The following is a 7177-nucleotide window of genomic DNA, read 5'->3' on the forward strand; positions in this document are numbered from 1 at the left end:
AATCCAATGTAACTCCCATATCGAGAAGGGATAGTCTACTTGCCAAGGTAAAACTCCATATAATATTATATGCTATTTGTGTATCCACTAGCTAAGATATTTAAGACAATCCTACGGGGGCACGTAGTTTGGAACTAGAGGTTGCTACTAGTGACTACCCTATTTGAGCCTCCACCTCGAAGATCTCTTGGTGCTAAGTTAAATTCCAACCGAATAGTCATTTTTATAAACATAACATCATTCATGGAAAAACACAATTAAGTTACCAATCCAAGCTTAAATCATCATAGAGTAGCTCATTAAATCACGAATCATGCATTTTGACAAATCCTTTCACCAATCAGGATTCTTTAATATGTGAGAAAATCCTTTCACAATTTTATTGATGCTTACTTTAAAAGCAACCTTAGATCATAAACATCCTTTAAATCGTAGGTCATGCATGTCTTTCATAAATCTTATTAAGTTCATCGCTTTCTTCATAAACTCATATCTTCGTAAATTCATAGTCAAATCATGAATAATGCATGAGCCTTATAAAAATCATCAGGAAATCATGTAATTTAATCAAAACATGCATATGAAGATTGATATTGAACAATTAACATCAACTAAGACCAATGAAGATCACATGAAATCCTAAGCCATTTAAGTGAAATTGAATTTAGAGAATTGAGATCTTTTGGGACTCAATGGGTGAATTGAACCCATTGATGAATTTCCACATACCTTGATGATCAAATCCCAAAAGCAATGGAGGAACACAGAGAATTGAAGCCTGAACCCTAGATTTTTCTCTTGAAGCTTGAGAGGATTTGGAGGGGATGAACTTGGATGAGATTTGAGGATTTGAGATAATTAGAGGGTTTGGGTAGATTTAGGAATAAAAGTATAGTTATAAGACTTTGAATTAGGGTCAAAATGACATAGTATAGGCTAAACTATCTTTGAAAGCTCCACGGGACCACCTACCACTAGTTCTAGAATTCTTTGAAAAGATCCAAATACCCTTATGAAACAACTGTTGAACAACACTACGGATTGGGCCTATCATCCGTAGAACTTTTTATGTCCCGTACTTGTCAACCGTAGAACCAACTTAGAAACCCAAAATTCACCTTACTTTCCACAAGACCTTTCTACGGTCCGTCTAAATTCCTAATGTTTGTAGACCCCATCCATAAATCATAAGTTCAAGTCCAAAATTTTACTAAGTCAAGATCAGTTCTACGTGACTACCCTACGACCCATAAAACTAACTACGACTTATCAAACCTTTCTCATAGACTGAGGTATCAATCAATTTCTTTGAATCAACCCTACAGATTAGTCCTATGATCCGTCAAACTTCCTACGGCTTGTCCTGACTACCCATAGGTCAAACTTCAAAAACTTGATTTTTTCCAAAAACACAACTCAACTCTACGACTTCTCTTCTACGGCCCGTAGAACTTTCCACGTTCCGTAGGTAGGACTCGTAGTCACTGCCACAGTGCCAAAATCTGAACTTTTCCTTTCCAACTTGACTTTCCAATTTTTGAGGTGTTACAATATCTCCCCATTGGGAACATTCATCCTCGAATGGGACTCAAGCTACATGAATAGAGTAGGAGAGAAACTAACAACCCAACATAAATGCAAATCTCATCATAGTGCACATGAATATGGAGAATCACTCCAAGCTAAGTCATAACTTCAAAAATCAAGTTTTTCATGAACATGCATGCATATGAAAACATGAGAATGACTAAAACACATGAATCCGAAAGAATGAACTATGAGGAGCTAACACCTCAAGCTAGAGTAGGAGTGGAGGGAAATAGATAAGGATACCGGGATCAACTAATTGATTCCTCCGAAGAACATTCACATAAGCAACTTCTTTTTTCTCAACTTCTGTACTTGTCGGTTTAAAATCTCAACCGGAACCTCCACATAAGAAAAAATTTCTTTAACTCCCAAAACTTTCAAGGGTACAATGGATGTCGGATCTACAACACATTTATTCAAAAAAAAGACATGGAACACCGGATGTACCGATGCTAAATCATTAGGTAACTCAAGTTCATAAACAACTTTGCCAATACGCCTCAGAATATGATATGAGCCCACATAGAGGGGACTAAGATTTATTTTCTATCCAAATCTCATTACACCATTCATGGGTGAATTCTTCAAGTAGACCCAATCATCAACATTAAATTCAAGTTCTCTTCTTCTAACATTGGCATAAAACTTTTGCCAAATTTGAGCCATTTTCAACCTTTGACGAATAAGCGAAACTTTTTTCATTGCCTCATGCACCAACTCAAGCCCTATCAAAGTGACCTCACCAAATTCAAATCAACCAATAGGAGACCTACACCTCATACTATAAAGAGCCTCAAATGGTGACATTCCAATGCTAGAATGATAACTATTATTATAAGCAAATTCAATCAAACAAAAATGATCATCCCAATTACCCTTGACATCAATTACACAAGCTCTTAACATATCTTCTAAAGTTTGAATGGTACGCTTGACTTGTCCATCAGTTTGAGGGTGGAAAGCTGTGTTAAGTTTCACTTGCATACCAAGACCTTTCTCAAATGACTTCCAAAACTAAGACAAAAATTGAGTACCACGAACAGAGATAATGGACAAGGGAACTCCATGTAATCTTACCATTTCCCGAATATAAATCTTAGCATATTCCATCGCTGATAATGAACTATTAACGGGAAGAAAATGAGTCGATTTCATCATTCTGTCCACAATAACCCAAATTGAGTCAAACTGCCAACGAGTGCGGGGTAAACTTGTAATAAAGTACATATTCAAATCTTGCCACTTCCATGTAGGAATACTAATGTTTTGAGCCAAACCTCCAGCTTCAGATGCCCAAATTTCACTTGTTGACAATCCAGACACTTAGCCAAAAATTCCATAATATCTTTCTTCATCCCATTCCACCAATAGATTCCCGCAAATCATGGTACATCTTGGTGGCTCCCAGGTGAATACAATATCGAGAACTATGAGCTTCTATTAGAATATGATTTCTCAATTCACCAACATTAGGAACACATAATCGACCTTGATATCGAAGGACTCTATCTCTCCTAGAGAGAAAGCCTCAATGACTTTTTTAGAAATTGACTTCTTTAACTCAACCATAATTGAATCATGATCTTTCTTAGTTTCACATCCCATATAAGAGACATTCGAAACCATTTTGTTAAATGACTCCATCTTTATTGGAATCAACCAAGCGAACTCCCAATCGGGCCAATTTATGAACATCACGAACTAACTCTTTCTTATAATCTTCAATATGAACAACAGTTCTCATTGATAGTCAACTAAGACATCCACCACCGATAATGCTCAAACTACTCTATAAAAAAATCTAAAGAGTAAGCAGTCATTGTCAATAAAAATACCCTACTAAGAGTCGGGGTCGAGTCACACAAAGAGTGATATAGCGCAAGGAATTATATCAAAAAATTGAGAATGTAAATCAATTCATTTGCAGCAGTTAAGAACGATGATTCCACCAACTTTATGAAAATGGTTTTTGTATCAAGAGTCACAATTAAACTAAAACTTCAAAAATTCAAGTAATTAACAAATAATCTAGTGGTGCGGGGATTGGAAATCGATGTCACATAAGGGTAATTGTGTTGCTCAATAATGATAAACATTCATGGATAAGCTGATTCATCTTCAATGAAGCTATTCTTCTTCCGATCTCATAACATCAGTTCATAGAATCTCCTTTCAGTTTCATCTATGTACATAACTAAACAACCCATTATCTTACGTTATTCCTCTTTCGAGTAAAATTAGGGCAAATAAATCCGACCCATACTCTCTTTTTTCAAGCAAACTATAGACATGAAACCTAAATTGCATGTATCAAACTAATTACCCACTCCAATCAATATCTTTCGAGCATCAATCAGAGATCGAAAGTAAGATTCAGTTTGCAACCTTAACCCATAAGTTAAATCCATGCTAATTAGTCCAAATCCATGGATGAAAATGAATACAATAGAGAAAAATACAATACCTACTACATTAAATCAACACCTAACCCCATAATTGCACCCCTAGATTTGGGGTTTTAGCCACCCATCACAAAATGTAAAGAAATTATACCTATTATGATAGCAGCCATATGTGATATGAAATCAAGCAATTATATGCAACACCCACTTTGATTTCAACTTCCAATTGTTAATTTTAAGAGCTAAGTTGAAAACCCCAAAACTAAAGATGTTATTCACAAGATAAAATATTTATCACTCTAAAAAGGAAAATTCTCAGCAGAAGACTGTAACACCTCAGATTTAAAAGGGAGAAAATTTTAGTTTTTCACAAACCTGGTGCCAGCACAGATGACACCACCCACGACCCGTAGGTGGGATGACGGTCCGTTGGTGGTGGCGTGGTTGACGAGTTAGAATTTCAGAAAAATGATTAGTTCCAGCACTATGTGATGGGTCATCGATGGTCTGTCATTCAATGCATGGGTTGTAGATAGGACTCATAGGTGAGTCCCAGACTTAGGAAGATTTTTAGGCCAAGAGTTGGGTCTTATGGCCGTGGTCCACGGTCCATCGATGGACCCACATGCCGTAGGTGTGGGCCATCATTGGGGGTCCACAAATAGTGGTCTCTGATCTCAACCACGACCAACCAGGACGGTCCGTGGGCTGGGGCGTGAGTAAGGTCGACAATTATTTTCCTCTAGGGCTTTTGGGTCTTTTCCTAATTATTCTAGCCTAATACTATGTCATTTTACCCTTAACCTAAAGCCCTATATAAGTATTTTTACCCCCAAATTTCCCTAGTTGAAATCATTCTCTCAAATTCCTAAATGAAGAACAAGTCTTTCTCTTTAATATTTCTCTCTAGAAGAAGAAGAAAGCTAGGGGTTTCAAGTCAAGTCTCCAATTCCACCATTGAAGTAAAGATTTTGGCATTAAGGTATGATAGTTATCATACATGAAGCTCTTTTATCCATGGAGTTAAAAAATTCTCCAATTTATAAAGTTAGAAATTCCCAATTGAATTAGGATTTTCTTCTATGTCATGGGTTCCTTTCAATATTGATTGTTTTATGAGGTATTATGCACGAATTGATAAAATTTCATGATTTTATTATGAGTCCCCATGAAACCATGTTTAACCCATGCTTTCTTGATTATGATGATTGAAAGTGAATTTTGAACTATGAAAGATGATTTTATGAAATGATGCCATGCTCTTATGAAATTGATGTAATTGTCTTAAGGATGCTTTGAGAGTGAAGTATCAATGTTGTTGTTGTTGTTGTGTTGTGAAAGGTTTTCTCACATACAGGATTCTAGGGTTGAAAAGTTTTCTCATCTAAAATGAATCAAAGTTAAGGAGCTATTCTAAGAATGAGGCAAGCGACGATTACCCATGTCCTCCAATACTAAGATAAGTGGAAATTACCCATGTCTCATGATTGTTAAGAAAAGTTAAGAATAATGAATATTCCATGGGAGTTATGCTTAACACCGAGTGGACAAGTGGTGATTACCCATGTCCCATAAACTATGTACCAACATTGGATTTTTCTAGATAGATATTAGCTAGTGGATCCATGTAAGCTAGAAGTTCATGGTTCATACCTTGGCAAGTGAGAACACCTCTTTTCGGTGTGGGGTAGACACCGAATTCTATGTTGATAGCTCATATGGTCTTACATGTCGGTTAAAGGTAATTCTCCCAGATTAATGAATCAAGGTTACTTCAAGAAGTATCTCACATGTGTTTTAAGATAATGTCTACTTGAATTGACCATGTTTTATGACTTATATTTTCTAACTCTTTTATATCATATTTTAGCTTGGTCATTGCATGTTACGAAAAATCCCCTTTATCATATTTTTTACACTTTATGCATTGCTTTCATACTTGGTACAATTTTGTACTAACGCATACTCTTGCCTACATTCTCCCAAATGTAGGGTCCGATGCTCCAGACTCGCACTTCCGTGGCTAGGATTATTTAGTAGAAGTTTGAAGATTGGTGAGTCCTTATGTTCCGAGGACCAAGCCTTTATTTAATTATGTCATTTCATTTGAATTTTAAACTTTATGTATGGGTTACGTCCCGATTACTCTTATGTACTAGATGGCTTTGAGACATTGTTAGTTTGCCGCTTCACTTTATAAAACTATATGCTTTGAAATGATCTTTGAAATCTCTTGATTTCTATTATATTGTCTATGTATTCTAAGTGGCTTGTATGGGGTCTCTCGGGGTCTTATACGCCATGTTACACGGGTCTACCTTGGGTCATAACAAACTTAGTAATAAGAGCACAATGTTTAGAAAGGTCCTAGGAAAGTCTCATAAGCTACGTCGAGTAGAATCTTGTTCATGAGTGTGAAACACTCCATATTTATGAATGAGAGGCTATAAGATGCTTAGGAAACTCCACTTCTTTCATTATTCTAAAGTCGTTGATGTTTGCGTAATCAAGTAGCACCCACCTTATCAATCTTGGTTTTGCATCTTTCTTCGCCATCAAGTAGCGGAGTGTAACATGATTAGTGTGTACAATTACTTTGGTGCCTAGCAAGTATGCCCGTAACTTTTCAAATGCATAGACCACTGCGAGAAACTCTTGTTCAGTGACCGTTTAATTTTACTGGGCACTATTCAGAGTTTTGCTTGCGTAATAAATTGGGTAAAATAGTTTGTTGCGCTTTTGCCCCAACACTACTCCCAATGCCATACCACTAGCATCATACATTACTTCGAAAGATTTGGACAAATCAGGACTGACGATAATCGGGGTGGATACTAATTTTTCTTTCAAACACTTAAATGCGGCCATACAAGCATTATCACAATAGAACTTCACTTCCTTCTCTAGGAGTTTGCATAGTGGATGTGCAATCTTTGCGAAGTCTTTGTGATTATCCATTTATCAAATTGATTCTCTTGTGATGATCATTGCACACTAGCGAAAGTGTGGAGTCTTGTTTGACTGTAGTGTCAATGCCTAGTGTGATGAGCTTACTTTGAAACATGCATGATAGATCCTAGAATTTGCCCCGTTGGTCCGGTCAACTAAGTGATGATCTTGATATGATCTTAGGCAACTTCTAAGAGTGTGAGCCTATTTGACATATACCTCTTTTGTGACCTACC

Source organism: Solanum tuberosum, unplaced genomic scaffold (assembly GCF_000226075.1).
Source record: "Solanum tuberosum cultivar DM 1-3 516 R44 unplaced genomic scaffold, SolTub_3.0 scf00166, whole genome shotgun sequence".
NCBI classification, from domain to species: domain Eukaryota; kingdom Viridiplantae; phylum Streptophyta; class Magnoliopsida; order Solanales; family Solanaceae; genus Solanum; species Solanum tuberosum.